At 49.4% G+C, this 18,608-nt stretch overlaps 1 long non-coding RNA gene across 1 annotated transcript; it reads right to left on the bottom strand.

Annotated features, from left to right (window-relative positions):
* Nucleotides 1-13,387: 13,387 nt before the first annotated feature.
* LOC104656304 lies at nt 13,388-16,633 on the bottom strand. Its single transcript, XR_747106.2, has 3 exons — nt 16,550-16,633; nt 15,608-15,732; nt 13,388-14,455 (listed from the first exon to the last, which is right to left on the bottom strand). It is a non-coding gene; the product is annotated as an uncharacterized LOC104656304 (long non-coding RNA).
* Nucleotides 16,634-18,608: the final 1,975 nt, after the last annotated feature.

The following is an 18,608-nucleotide window of genomic DNA, read 5'->3' as shown; positions in this document are numbered from 1 at the left end:
TTTGTTCATTAGTTGATGCAGTTTCTTCCTAGCCTTGATGGTTTTTACAATTTGGCATGTTTTTGCAATGGCTGGTACCTGTTGTTCCTTTCCATGTTTAGTGCTTCCTTCAGGGTCTCTTGTAAGGCAGGCCTGGTGGTGACAAAATCTCTAAGCATTTGCTTATCTGTAAAGGATTTTATTTCTCCTTCACTTATGAAACTTAGTTTGGCTGGATATGAAATTCTGGGTTTAAAATTCTTCTCTTTAAGAATGTTGAGTAGTGGCCCCCACTCTCTTCTGGCTTGTAGAATTTCTGCCGAGAGATCTGCTGTTAGTCTGATGGGCTTCCCTTTGTGGTTAACCTGACCTTTCTCTCTGGCTGCCCTTAAGATTTTTTCCTTCATTTCAACTTTGGTGAATCTGGCAATTATGCGTCTTGGAGTTGCTCTTCTTGAGGAGTATCTTTGTGGCATTCTCTGTATTTCCTGAATTTGAATGTTGGCCTGCCCTACTAGGTTGAGGAAGTTCTCCTGGATGATATCCTGAAGAGTGTTTTCCAACTTGGTTCCATTTTCTCCCTCACTTTCAGGCACCCCAATCAGACGTAGATTTGGTCTTTTTACATAATCCCATACTTCTTGCAGGCTTTGTTCATTTCTTTTCCTTCTTTTTTCTTTAGGTTTCTCTTCTCACTTCGTTTCATTCATTTGATCCTCAATCGCTGATACTCTTTCTTCCAGTTGATCGAGTCAGTTACTGAGGCTTGTGCATTTGTCACGTATTTCTCGTGTCATGGTTTTCATATCTGTCATTTCGTTTATTACCTTCTCTGCATTAATTAGTCTAGCTGTCCATTCTTCCACTCTTTTTTCAAGATTTTTAGTTTCTTTGCGCTGGGTATGTAATTCCTCCTTTAGCTCTGAGAAGTTTGATGGACTGAAGCCTTCTTCTCTCATCTCGTCAAAGTCATTCTCCATCCAGCTTTGATCCATTGCTGGCGATGAGCTGCGTTCCTTTGCAGGGGGAGATGCGCTCTTATTCTTTGAATTTCCAGCTTTTCTGCCCTGCTTTTTCCCCATCTTTGTGGTTTTATCTGCCTCTGGTTGTTGATGATGGTGACGTACCTGATGGGATTTTGGTGTGGGTGTCCTTCCTGTTTGTTAGTTTTCCTCCTAACAGTCAGGACCCTCAGCTGTAGGTCTGTTGGAGATTGCTTGAGGTCCACTCCAGACCCTGTTTGCCTGGGTGTCAGCAGCAGAGGCTGCAGAAGATAGAATACTGCTGAACAGCGAGTGTACCTGTCTGATTCTTGCTTTGGAAGCTTCCTCTCAGGGGTATACTCCACCGTGTGAGGTGTGGGGTGTCGGTCTGCCCCTAGTGGGGGATGTCTCCCCGTTAGGCTACTCAGGGGTCAGGGACCCACTTGAGCAGGCAGTCTGTCCGTTCTCAGATCTCAACCTCCGTGTTGGGAGATCCACTGCTCTCTTCAAAGCTGTCAGACAGAGTCATTTGCATCTGCCGACTATAGTTAACAATACTGTGTTGTATCAAAATAACTAGAAGAGAGGATTTGGGATATTCACGCCATGAAGATATAATAAATGTTTGAGATGATGCATAAGCTATCCTGATTGATCATTACACAACGTCTGCATGGATTGAAACATCACACTGTACCCCATAAATAAGTACAATTATTATGTGTCAATTAAAAATAAAGTAGAATTTAAAGAAGAGGGCTGGAGCTCAGTGGCATGCACAGGTGGTCTGCCTGGGCCGCAGTGCGGATGGCATTCCCCGGGCCCTCCCAGACTCTGACAGTGAACACTGGCTCAGTGGATCCACAGGTGACACACCGTGGTCCTTACTGATTTTCATTGCAACACCCATTCAGTCACTCAAGCATTCACTCACTCATTGATTCAAATAACCATCGTGTATATTAAACTTCCCTTTTTTGTGCAAGTTCAATTCGACTTCTGGCCTACAGACGAGACCACTGCTCAGCAGCCTGGAGACCCTGTTCCATTCTTTGGAAACATTTAATGAACATTTATTTAACAAATAATTTTTAACAGTTTATTTATTTATTGTTTATCGAACATTAAATATTGTTATTTATTGAACATTTATTTAACAAATATTTGATGAAACCATACCAAGATCTCATTTTTCATCTATCAGATAAAAATTTAAACGCACAAAATATATTCTGTTTGCTCACACTTTACTTGTGGCAAAATGGCACAACCACTGCGGAGTGAATGAGGCAGGTTCTTAGAAAATCCCATATCCTGTTTCTAAGAATCTGTTCCAAAGACAGACCGGCAAAAATAAAAGTGCCATAGGCATGGCTTATTCATCACACTATTTGTCATAGCAAAACACTAAAAGCAGAACAAAAAGCCAAAACAAAGAACCCACACCTGTAAACCACCTTCATATCCGTCAGGAGGGGACGTGCGAAGACGCTGTATTTATTCACACATTGGACACAGCAGAGGATGTCTGATCTGCTGCCGTTTACATGAGAGAGGAGAGGCAGCTATGCAGGCCGATGCAGATATATTTGTTTTATACTAAAAACCGAGTGGAAGAATTAGATCATAAAGTAGAATTTCAAAGTGGTTACTTATAGGGGGTGGTGAAAATAGGGTAGAGAGGTCAAAAGCAGAAGCTGGACTTCTCTCAGAACACCCTGCTACCTGCTGTGTAGACAGGGCTGGGAAGGGGCGAGGTTTCCAGAGGCCCCACTCGTTCTCAGGCCAGCAGGGACACAACCTGCCAGCCCAGCCGCGCCTCCTTAACTCACATGCCAAATCCATCATATGACCTTGGAACTATGTAAAGATTGTGCATAGTTATCAAACATGATTAAGTTTTAACAGTCCTAAAAATCAAAAACAAAATGAAACAGATGAACATGCGTATGTACTGAGTTAGCCACCACCACAGAGAGGCCCTTTCCAACGACTTTAACATTCAGTAATTTAACTGTGGCATCCCAACTGGGATATACTCTAAGGACAAGAAGAATTGCAACAGAATCTTACACAGTGTCTTTAAGTGATCATATTGTTGGTGGTAGTGTTGGTACTACACTTCTGAGGTTCTGTGTGTGTGTGAATAAGTGTTTTACTTTTAGAGATGCGTACCATAACCTTGATGGATGAAACAATACTGTGTGTGAGGTTTTATTTAAAATAACCCAGGAGGCTTTGGAGCAGAGTCAGGTAGGAGTACAGTTGAAGGAGGCGGCTATAAGGTGGTAATTATTGACGCTGGGTTATGAGTGTGCAGGAATTTTTTTGTACCTTTCTCTCTACTTTTGGTCATGCCTGATTTTTCTGTAATAAAGATTAAAGATATTTGTTGAGGGGTCAGCCTGCCTGAGTGCTGGCCAGGAATGCAAGGCTTTTATTTCAACGAGCGTTTCTGCCTCTAGAATCTCACATGGCGTAAGTGTCTCTGCCTCACACCCATGCCCGACTGTACTGTCGGCGCAGTGCCTCTGTGTACACCGGGGGTCCCTGCACTCAACCCCACAGGCTCATGCCCGCCACTGCCCACCTCGGGCGCCCAAGAACCTGCCCAGATCACCCACCGTAAGCAACAGGACTGAGCTTATAACATCACTTTTTTCCTTATCAAGTAACTAATCATACACAAGTGGGGCACTGCTAGGATTTAGCACAACGTCAGGCCCAGCTGGAGATAGCTCGTCGAGGCGTGCCTCTGACTGTCTCTGTAAGAGGAAGCTGTGGCCAGACTCCTGGACCTTCTCCTAGGCCATCCGTGCGCTTCATTGTAAAATCCAGTTTTACCAAAAATTCCTGCAAAGTCAGTTTAGCAGGGACCCCATCCTTGATGTCTGAGATGTCTCCTGGGCCTCCTCTGCCTCCACCGTTCCCGGTGACATCGGCACCCTGCCTGCCCCCTGCCTGTCCCCCTCCTGTACCCTGCCTGCATCCCGCCTGCCCCCTGCCTGCACCCCAACTACCCCCCATCTGCACTCCGCCTGCTCCCCTGCACCCCAACTGCCCCCCGCCTGCCCCTCATCTGCACCCCGCCTGCACCCCAGCTGCCCCCCACCTGCATCCCACTGTCCCTGCCTGCACCCTGCTTGCAACCAACTGCCCCCCACCTGCACCCCAACTGCCCCCGCCTGCACCCTGCTTGCACCCCAACTGCTCCCCGCCTTCACCCCACTGTCCCCACCTGCACCCTGCTTGCACCTCAACTGCCCCCCACTTGCATCCCAACTGCCCCTGCCTGCACCCTGCTTGCACCCCAACTGCCCCCGCCTGCACCCCAACTGTCCCTGCCTGCACCCTGCTTGCACCCCAACTGTCCCCCGCCTGCACTCTGCCTGCACTCCGCTTGCACCCCACCTGTGCCCCATCTGCACCCCGCCTGCCCCTCGTCTGCACCCTGCCTGCACCCCAACTGCCCCTCACCTGCACACAACTGCCCCCGCCTGCCCCCCGCTTGCGAACCGCCTGCCCCCTGCACGCACCCTGCATGCACCCCTCCTGCACTCTGCCTGCCCCCTGCCTGCACCCCACCTGCCCCCCACCTGTCCCCTGCCTGCACCCCATCTGCCCCCGCCTGCACCCCGCCTGCCTTCCACAGGAACCCCACTAGGTCTCCTTCATCCCCAGTGCTCCCTCTTAGTTATCTTCCAGACGCTACAGGGGCCCTGGCTCTGGGGTCTTCCCACCAATGCTGCTTCTCCCCGTGCTATTCTTTGGAGTCAGCTTAGAGCATCCCTGTGTTCTCAGACCAGGGCCTCCCAGGTACATCATTCAGCAATTGGCTCAGTTAGAACCAGAAAGAAGAAGCTGCCATGGGCTCCCTCACTCAGGGCCATCCATTCTCATGCACAGACGAGGCAGGGGATGACCCCAGGAGACCGTGGAAGGTGCAACGCCAGGCCTTGGAGAGGCAGAGGCAGGACTCGACTCCAGAGGTGGGGACCCAGACTCTGGACTGGACTGAGGTCTGCCTGAAATAGGAAACAGGCAAGAGCACCTCTCCACAGGACATACCCACCCATGCCATGTCAGTTTACCATCGCCACGGCAGCACCAGGACCACTCCTTCTAGACATTTCTGCGTAATCTGCCCCTAATTTGCATGTCATTAAAAACCTCACTTTAGGGTCCGCCTGCCCTGCGTCCCCAGGACCCATATGCACTCTGGACCCTGAAATTTACCCAAAGGTAAATGCTTATGATATCAAAATGGAATCTCCTACACATTGTTATTTATTAGGAGGAACCAAGTGAGTAACCACCACAGTTTAGAGGAGAAGAAGCAGAACCTCCATTTAAATAAGTTAAAGAGACATAGGAGGGCTATAACAGACCAAGTGACTTCCACAGTAGCATTTGATTCTCTCCTAGCTCCGGAGGCCCCAAGTGCAAGACCAGGGTGTGGGCAGGACCGGCTCCTCCAGGGCCTCTGAGGGTCTGCCCCAGCTTCTCCCAGCTCCCGGCTCCTCTGGGGCCTTTGAGGGTCTGCCCCAGCCTCTCCCAGCTCGTGGAGCTGCCTGCTGTCCCTGGTGGTGCCTGGCTCATAGCTGCACCCCTCCAACCTCTGCCTCCCACATCACATGGTTTTTTCCTCTGTGTCCAATTTCCTCTTTGTATGAGGACACCAGTTATATTGAATTAGGGCCCACCCTACTCCACTATGACCGCATCTCCACGAATCACCTCTGCAGCAATCCTTTGCCCAAATACACTTCCTGCCTTATCCCCAAGTTCCACATCTATGGATTCAACCAGCTGCAGATCGAACATATTAACAACAATAAAAATGGTACAGATAAAAAAATTAACACAACTATAGCAACTACTTGCACATCATGTACACTGTATTAGGTACTGTAAGTAATCTAGAACTGATTTAAAGCACACGGGAGGAGGCGCACAGGTTATATGCAAACGTCATGCCATTCTATACAAGGGACTTGGGCATCCAGGGGTTTGACGCCTGAGGGGTTCCTGGAATCAGTCTCCTCGAGTGCCAGGGGAGAACTGTGGAGCCTCATTCTGAGTTGCCTGCGCTCGGACTTCAACTGTGAATTTTAGAGGGACGCAGTCCAGCCTGGGAAAGGAGGCTACAGATGGAGACGCCACCGGGAGGTGTTCGGCGAAGCTGGGATGGAAATTAAGCTGCAGAGTTTAACATTTCTTGGGATGAGGGCATCAGACAAGAGCCTCTGAATTGGTACGCAGGGCTGTCGGTGTCGGTGAGACACACGTTTATAGTGAGAATTCTTCCCAGAAAAGGTGACCCAATAACACTGAAGAAAAAAGAAAAAAAAATAACATAACCATGGCTTTCCTTGGAGTATTTAAAAGTATTCTTTGTCCATTTAAGATGACCCGGAATTTCACACCATCTGCTGGATGTGAAATGAAACCCAGAAAGAGAAAGGGGAAGAGACGATGGTCTGCAGGCTTCAGGGCCCAGCCACGGGCCCCGGTCCATGTGGCTGCCGCCTTCCCTTTCTGTGGCGTGCATAGCCTCCTCTTCTCTGACTGCTACCCCACACCCCTCTCGTTTCCTCCCTGCTTTCCATGGGGTCTCACTTTATTTGGATGACTTTCTGGGGAAGTTGGGTGGGTAGCCAAAAACAGAGGCATTTTCAGCATGGAAAAAGCCCTTAAACTAACACTTCAGTTCATTCGAATAAAGAAATCCCCAAAGATATCAAAGGCTCTGAAATGATATCATCTACCTAAATATGATGCTCAGAAAATCTAGAAGCCCTCCAGAAACGCCGCTGTGGACAAGGGCATCCCCAACTGTACTGGTGAAAAGTCAGCACAACAGTACATTCATGAGCGAGAGACTGAGGAATTAATGCCTTTCCAGCTATGTTTCAGAGCGCACTTAATTGCCCTTGAAATTCTTCCTTCACAGCCATCAGCCTGTAAGCTGGACCTGGGAGGCTTTGTTTCTGGAGACTTCTGCTTTCTTTGGAAGGCAGGCTCAACCCCAGTCCTCTGTACAACTGTCCTGAGTTAAATCTGGCCAGTCTGAAAAGCCAGCCATGCTAGTGAGTGCATGAAAATCCTGTGCGTATTTCAAAGGCAGAGAGCCGGGCTCCACGCGACGGTTCCGCACCTTCCTCAGGGCGGCTCCTCCTTCTCACTGGCCTCGTACCCTAGAACTTAAAGTATAATAAAAAATAAAAAAGGAAGAAAAAACACCCATCATCAATAAAAGAAATACCTAGTTTGTCTAATTCTATTGCTTATGTTTATTTTTCTATTTTTCTCTATCCCTGCATTTTAAAACTTGTTTTCCCATATATAGGTCGCAGCTCTGAACACTGAAATTCTGAGATTCTGTTGGGAAAGATAAGCAGTAAAAAAATTCACAAGAAGCTTCAGCAGCAAATGTTAAGGGTGCATTTTTGGGTTTCATTCAGTATTTCTAGTGTCTTTAATAGTAAGCCTAAGCAATTACCTCCTGCAATAGAAGTAGCATCGATAAAAAAAATTATGTTTGCAACTTCTCCTGAGTTTGAAGAAGTAAAAGAAAATTTAACGTGAATGAATACAGTTTCTGAATCTCTTTTTAAAAAGGAAATACTGTTCATGATGATATATTTGCAAAACCTTCCAAAAATGAGTTTTGTCAGAGCATAATACACTCCTGTACTCTGTATTTTAAGTTTCATAAAACAAGGCATAAACTTTTAAAGATGATTTTAGAGGTTTTCCGGAAAATATGTGAGATAATTGCCTTTCTCCTACACAAAACTAAGCTCACCACCTTGTTCTTTTTGTGACAAATTATAAGTAATAGAACAAAGCCTTAAATACTGCCATTGTAGAAGAAGCGCGTTTGGAACAAGAACATAGACTATGGATGGGAATAGTGTTTCTAGTTTTAAAACTATTTACACACAGAAATTTTATTAAAACCTGCTTTTTTCTCGTACAAAATAAAAGTGTGAACCGGGAATCTGTCGGGTGTGTCCTGCTATGCCAGCAGGCATCTGGAAGAAATCGCCTCGCCTTTCGTCACTCAATTTCTTTCTAAATTGGACCTGAAAGCAGACCAGAATTATACTGTTTATCGGCAATGCAAAGAGTGCTTGGCGGAAACAGAATGTGCCCGACCTTGAAGGGCAGCGACTTTCCATAAGGAAGCTTAGCGGATCTTCTAACCACTCCTGGTGCAGGATGCGTCGATCACCGGTTTTCTGTCCCACAGACAAGGGGATGTGATTATCCTGCTGAGGAACCCAGGGCCGTGACTGCATTCTTATTTTTAAAGTAAAGTGACTTATAGTTAATTTTTTAAAACACCTTTTTGTTTTAAGGGGAGGGAAGGACAGTTTGCTCTCAGAACAGAGAGGCCTTTTGTTGTCTCAAAGATCTGTATTAAATCATCTGAAGCTCCTGTTTCTTTATTAATTTGGGGATTTTCATTGGTACTATTCTGCCTCGACAAGGATTTTTTTACATGAGTATTCCAAATAAATGAACACAAGCACACGAATTAGTTTTGAACTTAAAACGTGTTCTTATGAAGTAGAAACTTCACAAAATAAATTCACACTGTTGCAGTTTCTCTTTTCCAAACTTCAGTGTTACCAAATGTTGATTTCCTCCGGTTATTTTCGAAAACACTTTTCATCATTCTAGGAAACTTGATGAGCTTGTGTGTTCCCGCAGTTCCTCGGTGGGATGGTGAGGGCGGCCTCAAGGTGCTTAGAGGATGAGAGAGACCCCCTTCCCTCCAGGGGTGCACTTTCTCAGGCTGGACAGATGGTTCGTTCATGGCTTTTAATACTTTCTTGAAATTTTAAAATTACAAATCAAATGAGACTGCTGAACGAATCTCGACTCCAGCTGGAAGGCATGGTACCTCATTCCTTTGAAACAACAGGTCACTTCTCAACTACGGCTTTAACCTGAAATGATCTTTGTGCACTGTGAAGACTTGCTTCCCGCCGGACTTCAAGCTCGGATTTCCCCTCCTCAGAGCAGGGCTCAGTGCATAACCACTTTCTTCCCACACACACAAGAAAATGAAACATACTTCTGCGCTCAGGAAAAGCACCCTTCCTGCCCTTGTGTGGATGATTCTGGAGCAGAACCTATTGTCTCGGTTTGCAAAGCACAAAGGAGGTCACCGATGGATCGGATCAGGGTGGAGGTGTGCCCCAGATGAGGTCAGAGTATTTGCAGCAGAAGAATGGCAGCTCTCCCCGGCCAGGAGCAGGCCTGCCGCTTCTGTGCTCCTGACTCCCCGGCCAGGAGTGGGCCTGCTGCTTCTGTGCTCCTGACTCCTCCCCACATTCTTCTGGTCCGGTTCCCACAGACAGACAGGGCGCGGGAGGTCAGAGTGGACGGAACAAAGGGGACCCCCTGCGGCGAGGCCTTGCTGGGCTGTCAGCACCAGTAATTCATGAGTTCACCTTTCATCTCCATGAGGATCCATGAGCGGTTAAACAGAGACCCATTTTACAGCTGACAAGATTGAAGGGGCTAAGGAGCGGGAGGGAGGCCAAACACCCTAAAATTTATAGTATCCAACCACCTGCTAAACCAGATCCACGCAGGTTTCCTTTCATTTCTCCCCACATAATGGGATCTGTGTTTCAGAGGCAGCATAATAAACAGGCAATGCAGGGCCCGGGGCATTTTCACATTGTGTGGTTAGAGAAGGAGAGAGGAAGAACCCGCGGAAACAGAAAAAAATGACGCAAAACGGCAGCTCCAGCTCCTGGAGGGCATGCGGCTTCGGGCAGCTCGTCCAGGGCTTGGAGGCCAGCGGTGCATCGGAGCCTCGCCACACCCAAGCAGAAAGGCATTCCTGACAAAGTCCCGAATGTGGAAATGGAGTGTGCACTGCAACATCCGACAGTGTGCACGTGTGCGTGTATTAGTTGTGTGTGTGCGTGTGCCGTGTCGACAGGAGGAAGAACAGCACGCAGGGAAGAAGCCACACGTGGCTTTTGAGAGATTTCATTTGTAACTGGGCTTCCCCAGCGACTCCTAATGTCTGCTCTGAGACCAGCAAATGAATTAATGTAACACGCGTTTTAGCTGATGATGGACATTGTGTCCCCAAAATAATTCCATCTAATTTTCTTTTAATCAATAGGGCCATAACCTTCTGTGAGGGGGATTTTCTCAGTATTTCTGGGGGGTGTTTGAAAGGAAGTTGAAGGAAGTTGTCCCCCAGTGCAGCAACATGTGTAAAAGAAAGGAAGCCACAGGGCATAGCGTGTGCATGTGTGTTTGTGTGTGCACACATGTGTCCTCATTTGCGTGTGCATATGTATGTGTGCACTAGTGCATGCCCATGTGTGTGCTGTGCATATGCAGGTGTGCACTTATATGTGTGTGTTTGTGTGTTGTGCATGCACATGCATGTTGCCTTATGGGGGCACGTATGCTTGTGTGCATGCATACATGTGTGTTTGTGCTTGTGCATATATGTGTGTGCATTGTGTATGTGTGCATCTGTGCTTGTGTGTTGTGCACACACATGCATGTTGCCTGTATGGTGTACATATGTGTTTGTGTGTATGCGTGTGTACATGTGCTTGTGTGCATATATGCAGGTGCATACATGTGAGTGTGCTCATGTGCATGTGTCCATTTGTGTTTGTGTGTGTTTTAGCTGTTAGTTTAACCCAGGGTAGGGTGACGGTCCCCTCACCCACAGGAAGATTTGGACTTGCCCTTGGCATGCCCCGCGGGGCTGTGTGGAGTCCCAATCTTTGGTGTGGTGTGTTCAGCAGCTCTGTGGGTGCTGCCTGGGGGTGTGGTCCCCTAAGGAAAGTGTGCTCAGGGTCTGGCAGCTCTGTTGCTCACGGGGGCGTTTGTCCATCATCGACTCCGAATTTGGTGAGTTTTCAGAGCAGCTGCACAGCCCTGGCAGGCACTCGCCCAGTGCATGGTGGCTCCCCAGAGCCTCAGGACTCCACTGTGCAAAGCCTCTGTTTTCTGCCTGCTACGTCTTCACGTTGCCGGCACTGCTGATAAAACGACAGAGGACAGCATTGTGCTTCCTCTCTTCTTGGCAGAAAGGACTGGACAAGGAGGCCGGCAGGAGGGACCCACTTGCTCTTCCTGCTGGCAGTGATTTCTCTCAAGTGCACGCGACCTTCACCCATTCCGTTCCCAGAGACCCCTCTGTGATCCCTTCCACGGGAGCGTACTCTGGCTCAGCCTGCATAGTTACTTCCATTTCTTCTGGAAGGCCCCACAGCCTTCGCGAAGCGACACTAGGCACACAGTGGGCTTTTCGGTGTGGATACACAGAGGTGTGTTAAGGATGCTTGGTCAGCGGGGAAGCTAAGGAAAAACTTGAGCTGAGATATTTGGGATGGAAGCTCTAGGATGAATGGCGACCCCTACACCCGGCTCTCCCACGGGGTTCTTGGGGCCAGGTGGACCTGGCTTCAGCGGGACAGGCCCCTCAGATCATTTGTGCTGCAGCAAAGCTCCCACCTGCAGTGGAGGCTGTGGGAGGTGGCACCTTCCCCACACTGGCCCACCCCTTTGTCATCCATGGAATCCTTGCTGGTTGCTTAGGAGGAGGATTTTTAGGGGTGAGTGCCCAGGGCTCAGATGTGGGAGCTGCAGAATGAAGATCAAAGGAACCCCTGTGGTCCGTGCGTCCCATGTGAGTGGCGGCCGGCGACAGCCAGCCTGTGAGTGGAAGCCCTGCCTCTGCGTCCCTTCACAGTTCAGGGTCTGGAGGACCGCCCGAGACCCAGGCTAACGCTGCTGAGGCCAGGGAGATTTGAGGACAGCGTGCCCCCAGCAGCTCAGCTTTCCCTGTGCCAGGTGGGATGGGTGAACGGAGATAGACATGCTGGGTGGGTGAGGCACAGCAATCCGGACAAGCCCCCGCTTCACCACTCAGTGTCCCCTCCAGGAGCCAAGCTGACTGTCACTAAGACACCACTGCGTCACACGCCCAGCTCGCGGAGGTGCCGCCTGGCTGTGGATTTGAGCAAGGTGACGGTCCTCTGGAGACTGGAGCACGGCACACCATGGTGGTCTCCACTTGCCCCTTCCCCTTCATGTCGACACGAAGAAACGCACCTCTGCACAGACGCCCCTCCTTAGAAGCATCCAGAGCTCCTGAGAACTGGCTCACACTCCCCTGGCCTGGCATCTGCAGCTGAGCTCATCCGTCAAGACCCTCAGGGACTGGTGGTCCTTTGGGGCAGCCCCTCCCCAGAAGCCTGCCCTACATCTCTTTCACGGCAGCTGTCTGGGACACTTTACTGGTGGCAGAGACTCCCAGGAAGAACATTTGTGACCCAACCACCAAATGAGAGGGGTGCTGGCCACTGCAGACCTGAGAGGAAGGGCTCTGGCTTGCAGAGGTGTCTGTGCCACTTCACCCCTCAGAGGTGAAGAACTTGGTGCCACCCTGCCCTGACTGAGAGGGCGAGAAGGGCCTGGATGATGCCACAGGTCTCCAGGGGGGAGATCATCTCCCATGCCCTGTGTTCCTTCCATGGGCTCAGACAAATGACAGGCCAGCTTCCAATGTGCACGCAGGCTGTCGGGTGGCCAGCTGCCCTGGGATGGCCTCTGCTCCTGCCTCGGTGTGGTGACGGTGGCCTCTGCTCCCCGCTTGGTGTGCTGACGGCGGAGAAGTCCCTTCACTTGTGGGCAGAGCACAGGTGTCAGCAGAGGAGGCACTGAACGCACTGAACACATAGTGTGTATTCCCGGCTGTGTGACTGTGGGCAGTCCCTGAGATGGGGGGTTTGTTTGTTCATCTGCACAGTGGGACTCGATTGCCAGTGGAGGCCTGGGCAGGCTGTGGGAAGAGCTCAGTACCTGGTGTCCTGGCATCAGTGGACATTGGGTGGCATGAGGTGAGCGGACAAGCACTGGTTCCTTTCCTGTTAATCTGATTTCAGAGGGAGGATGAAACGAGACCCAGCATGAAGGCCTTGAAGTCAGAAATGGACGTGGAGGGAAACAGCCTGAATGTAGCCGGAGGCCGGAATAACGCTGCCCGGGACTGGTCCAGCAGCCTTCCTGGGTAGGTGGGCCATTTAAGACGTGGCCAGGGGACAGAATATTAACACCTCATGTTGGTAAGCACTGGGCACCTTTGTTTTCTGTGTTTTTAAACCCATGACCATTTTGAAACATAGGCTTAGTGGGCAAGTAGCTTGTCCCCGTTTTACAGATGGGGAAACTGAGGCCCAAGGGACCGTGCTCACTGCTACCAGTTAATGGCAGAATGAGAGCTGGTTTTCTGCTGTGCCACCTTCAGAGCCAGATTCCTCCATCAAACCTAGGGAAAGGCACATTGTCCCAGGATAAAAATCAGTATAGTAAGTTTTTATTGTATGATATTTAAGATGAAATAAAGTTGAAATAATGTTGAAGCAAAGTTGAGTATGAGTCAATTCTTTTAATTGAAAGGCATTTAAAATACATCACTGTTGTATAGTTCTTTAAGAAACACCGGGATGACTCTTTTGTAAAGTGGCAAATCCTTTTGACATGTGAACAGTCACTTTAATGTATCTCAATGTGTAGATTTCATTTTTTCAAATATCACGTTTCTCAGAGCAGGTCGCGCCTTTACGAAGGGTCTGGAAGGGAGAGGATTTGACAGCTGGGCACCTGCATTTACAGGTTTTGCATCAATTACAAATCTTGCAAATAAATCTCCTTAAAAAATAAGAATAAAAGTTGTAGCAATTTTTCTCTCCAATTTTCTTTCTTGGCATTTCAGTATGTTTATCACTTGATCTCTGTGAATCATAAATCACCTCATAATCACACAAAATGCCCCCAGGATATGTCTCCCTCTCCCTTAATGACAGCAGCCAATTGTTGATTGTTTATTCGATCGGAGAGGCATACTTCATTCACCCAAAGCTTTTCAAAGAGCCAAGATGAAGGGCCAGCCTGGAGGTGGCTTCCCACCCTGGCTCTGGTGGGCACCCTGGAGCTGGGGGCTGTGATGAGGGCAGAGGCACGGGTGGGCCCAGTCAGCCCAGCCTGACCCTGAAACTGTAGGGCCTCAAGTGTGCTGTGGGCGCCTGCCAACTTAAAACAAATACGGTACTTACTTCCCAGACGACCTTTTACAATGGGATTCGAGAAAGCCGGTGGAGTTTTATTTGAGAACGTTTTTAATCAATTTGGAAATTGATTTTGTTGGTCTGATGTCAAGCTGTCATTTTTCAGAGACCTGAGTCTTACCTCTCAGCCTGAGGCTTTGTGGCGAACCCATTCCACAATAAAAGCAGCACTGGCCACCTGAGGAAGTGGGAGGAAGAATTGGGAGGCTTTATCTTCTCCTCTTTTGATGTCGATAAGTAACGTACGGTCCTAAAGTCCCTCGTGGAGTCTTCGAAACCCAGCTCCTTGCATTTAAACAAGCACCAGGTGCTTCGTGTCCCTCTCCAGTGGCCGCTGCCTCTGCTGCATGAAAGTGACATGACAGGGTCCTAGGATTTCACAGGTAAAGGGAATTTGGCTCAAACACCCCATTTTACAGGTAGAGAACAATTGAGGCCTAGAGAGGGAATGACATGAATTTCTAAGCTGCTGAATGATGGAGAGAAAAGGTTAAACTGGGCTTCAGACTCCTAGAACTACAGTTATGGCCTCTCCTTCCAGGGCATTCCTTCTGGTGACCTTGGACCTAGGGGAGGCTTGACAACAACCAAACAGCAATGCCACCCAGCCATCAGCTCCAGACAGCAATGCCCCCCAGCCATCATCTCCAGGCAGCAATGCCCCCCAGTCGTCATCTCTGAGCAGCAATGCCCCCCAGCCATCAGCTCCAGACAGCAATGCCCCCCAGTCGTCAGCTCCAGGCAGCAATGCCCCCCAGCCATCAGCTCCGAAGCAGCCCCAGCTACAAACTGAGGATGTTGTTAAACTCTAACTTGTCAGTTCTCTGATGCCACCTGGGTGCCTGGAACTGTAGTATTCATGGTACTATTTACCGTATGATACTGGCAGAGGGGTTGATGGACAGGACAGGTGAAGCAATGGTTGGGACGGAGAGTGGATCTATTGCAGTCTCCAACAGGGACACAGTCTCCCAGAGCAGCCACGGGGCGGCTGCGTCTGGGCTGCCCTCCCTGCTTCTTGCCAGTGTGCCCAGGTCCCGCACACCTGGCTGACAGGAGCCATCTTGCTGGTGGAAGATGGTGGGCGGGGGGCTGCCCCAGCCTCTGGCAGTATAGGAAGCAGTGGAGGGCCGCCAGGGGCTACAGTCTGAATGTAGGTGCCTCTCAAATGTGTACAGCGAAGCCTAAGCCCCATGTGATGTTGTTAACAGGTGGGGCCGTCTGAGAGGAGGCTGGGTGATGGGGGCTCCTCCCTCGTGAACAGGATCCTCGCCTTATAATGGAGGCCAAAGGGCACACCCAGCCCCGTTTCCTCTCCCACCCCCTCCCCACCTGAGGCACCATCTTGGAAGCACGGGCTGGGTCATCACCAACTGGGAACCAGCTGGTGTCTTGATTGTGAACTTTCCGACCTCCAGAATGATAAGAAATAAATTTCTATTATTTATAAATTACCAATTCCAAGGCATTTTGTGATAGAAACATGAATGGACTGGGACACCTGGGCTACCTTTGTCACACCTGGTCAAAGCTGCCTGGTCAACCTACAAATACTGTCTCCAGCTCTCCCTTGAATCTGGAGACTGGCCCGTTTTATGTTTTCATCAGCCTCTGCCTGAATCCCTCATGAGACCTCCATCCAGAACCTGTATGGAGCAAGAATGAGGATGCTTTCGGGATCCTGTGTGACTTCTGCTGAAACAAGTGTACTCGGTCATAGCAGGGGCTAACAGGCCACTTGATGCTTGGACCTGCGTGGCTTCCTGCTGAAGCCAGTGTACTAGGTCATGTCAGAGCTAACAGGCCACTTGCACGCTTGGATGTCTTCCTCAGAACACCCTTGAAAGCTCTTTCAAAAGCCTCTCCTTCCACTCCTTTGTCTTTCTCTCTGTTTCCCTGTCTCTGCCTTTGCACATGAGTGTCCAAGACCTCTTGGTGAGTAACAATGCCTGCAGATATTTGAGATAAACCATTTGTGCCTCGACCATGCCTGTAGCGAAGGTGGTAGGACTGTGTGGGGCTGTGTGTGGCTGCGTGACATGAGGGAGCTTGGGTCTGAGGGCATCGGGCTGCTGGGATCTTGCCTCTAGATCCTGAACCTGCCAGCGCCGGTTCTTATTCAGCCCGTGTTAGCCAGGTGAGGACCAGTGAGGACCGGTTAGCATTGAGAAAGTGTAGCCTGGAGTTTGAAATAGAATGTGATGAAACTCTTCTCCCTGTTAGGATTTTATTTTATTTTATTGTACTCGAAGATCTCAAGCCAGGCAGTCACACAGCACATTGTTCTGTTTATTGATGTTTCCTGCATCAGCACCCTGACAGGAAAAAGACGATTTGATTCCCATTTGTTTTCCTTGCCAAAATAATGAAGACTGTGATGAGTGTTTGTTTGATATGCATCCCCCACTTCTTTTTTGGAAGAGAAGAGCAAAGAAAGATCAAGGGAGGAGGAGCACCCATTACCTTCATGGAACAGGAGGGGTGCGTGCATAATAGATACGACAGCCATGGGAACAGGAACCAGGGTACTGGGGCACCAGGGAACCAAGGAACCAGGGAACCAGGAAACCTGGGAACCAGGGAACCAGGGAACTAGGAAACCAGGGAACCAGGAAACAGTGAAACAGGAAACCAGGGAACCAGAGAACCAGGGAACCAGGAAACCAGAGAACCAGGGAACCAGGAAGCCAGAGAACCAGGGAACCAGGAGAACCAAAGAACAGGGAAAGCAGAGTTCTGAGGAGGCAGGAGAAGGGAGGGGGGAGGGAGAGAAGGAGAGAGGGTGTGAGGGAGGAGGAAGCAATGAAGAGAGAGAGGAAGGCAGGGAAGAAAGGGAGAGAGGGAGACAGGGAGACAAGGAAGGAAGAAAGAAAAGAGGGAAGAAATTAAAGAAAGAAGGAAGGAAGGTAGGGAAAGAGGGAAGGAGGAAGGAAGGAGGGAAAGAAGGAAGGGATGGAGGGAGGGAGGAAGGAAGAAAGGAAGGAAGGAAGGAGAGGGAGAAGGAAGGAATAAAGAGAGAGGAAGGCAGGGAATGAGGGGAGAGGGAGGGAGGGAGAAAGGAAAGAAAAGGGAAGGAGAAGGAAGGAAAAAAAGATGGAACGGGAAAGAGGAGGGAGAAGGAAAGAAAGGAAGGAAGAAAGGAAGGAAAAAAGAGGGAAGGGAAAGAGGGAGGGAGAAAGGAAGAAGGAAGGAAGAAAGGAAGGAAAAAAGAGGGAGGGAAAGAGGGAGGGAGAAAGGAAAGAAGGAAGGAAGAAAGGAAGGAAAAAAGAGGGAAGGGAAAGAGGGAGGGAGAAAGGAAAGAAGGAAGGAAGAAAGGAAGGAAAAAAGGGAAGGGAAAGAGGGAGGGAGAGAGGAAGGAAGGAAGAAAGGAATGGAGGGAGGGAGGGAGGAGGAAGGAATGAAGAGAGAGAGAGGAAGGCAGGGAAGGAGGTGAGGGAGGGAGGAGGAAGGAAGGAAGGAAGAAGGAAGGGAAAGAGTGAGGGAGAGAGGAAGGAAGGAAGGGAAGAAGGGAAGGAAGAGGAGAAGGAGGGGGGAGGAGGAAGGAATGAAGACAAAGGAAGGCAGTGAAGGTGGGGAGAGAGGGAGGAACGGAGAAAGGAAAGAAGGAAGGAAGAAGGAAAGAAGAAAGGAAGGAAGGGAAATTGGTACTAAATTCTTGCAGTGCCCAGGCACTCTTCCCCTAGTGGACAGGGTGGAGAGACTGTGAAAGGTGGAGATGAAGAAGTCGTCATTTCCCTCCTGAGAAAGGATGGAGCAGGCTGTGTAGAAGAGATGAGATCTGGGATAAATTGGAAAAGGTATCAAAAAATTAGGAGGGAAGAAATATTTCCAGCAAGTCTGCTACCACTGCCTCCTCAGATTCAACTAAGAGTGGTGACTTAACGTAAGATTTATAGTTTTATGAACTGGTGCTTTATTTTCATGTTGATATCAAAAGTGCCTATCTTTGGGATTACTTTTTATTTTTAGAGAGGAGGAATTTATTTTGCATTTCCCAGGCTCTTGGGAACTGGTTCAGCATTCAAGAGTCTTTGTGGATAAGATCCTGGGTTGCTGACACCTGAGGGAATTAGTAGCGGGTTCTCTAATTCTTCCCTCAGGGCAGAAAAGCACTGCATCCAGCCCCATTAGCAGGGGCAGAAACAGACGCCAGGAGACACTGCCCACCTCCTGGGAATCAGAATCAGCCTTCACAGCACCAGGAGGCTGGGGTGGGCTGCTGTTTCTGTAAGGTTTTAAAAAGTCAGAGAGCACACAGTTCTTCCGGAACCTGTTCTGATTCCTCCTGAGTTTTGTTCATGTGAGATAATATCCACCTGGAAAAAAAATCCTGATGGAAAGCCAAGGACCCCTGCTGCCTGCAAGAAACCAGAATTCGGCCTCTTCGGAGTGCACCCGGACACGGGGCTGGGATGAAGGGGCCCAGTTCACACCCAGCCAGGGCCTGCAGGGACAATGGGGTGAGCGCAGAGACGCTGGCATGTGTGTGGGTGCAGGGAGGCAGGAGGAGGCTTACTCTGGG

Source organism: Rhinopithecus roxellana, chromosome 18 (assembly GCF_007565055.1).
Source record: "Rhinopithecus roxellana isolate Shanxi Qingling chromosome 18, ASM756505v1, whole genome shotgun sequence".
Lineage (NCBI taxonomy): Eukaryota > Metazoa > Chordata > Mammalia > Primates > Cercopithecidae > Rhinopithecus > Rhinopithecus roxellana.
This window is presented reverse-complemented; position numbering and strand designations above follow the sequence as displayed.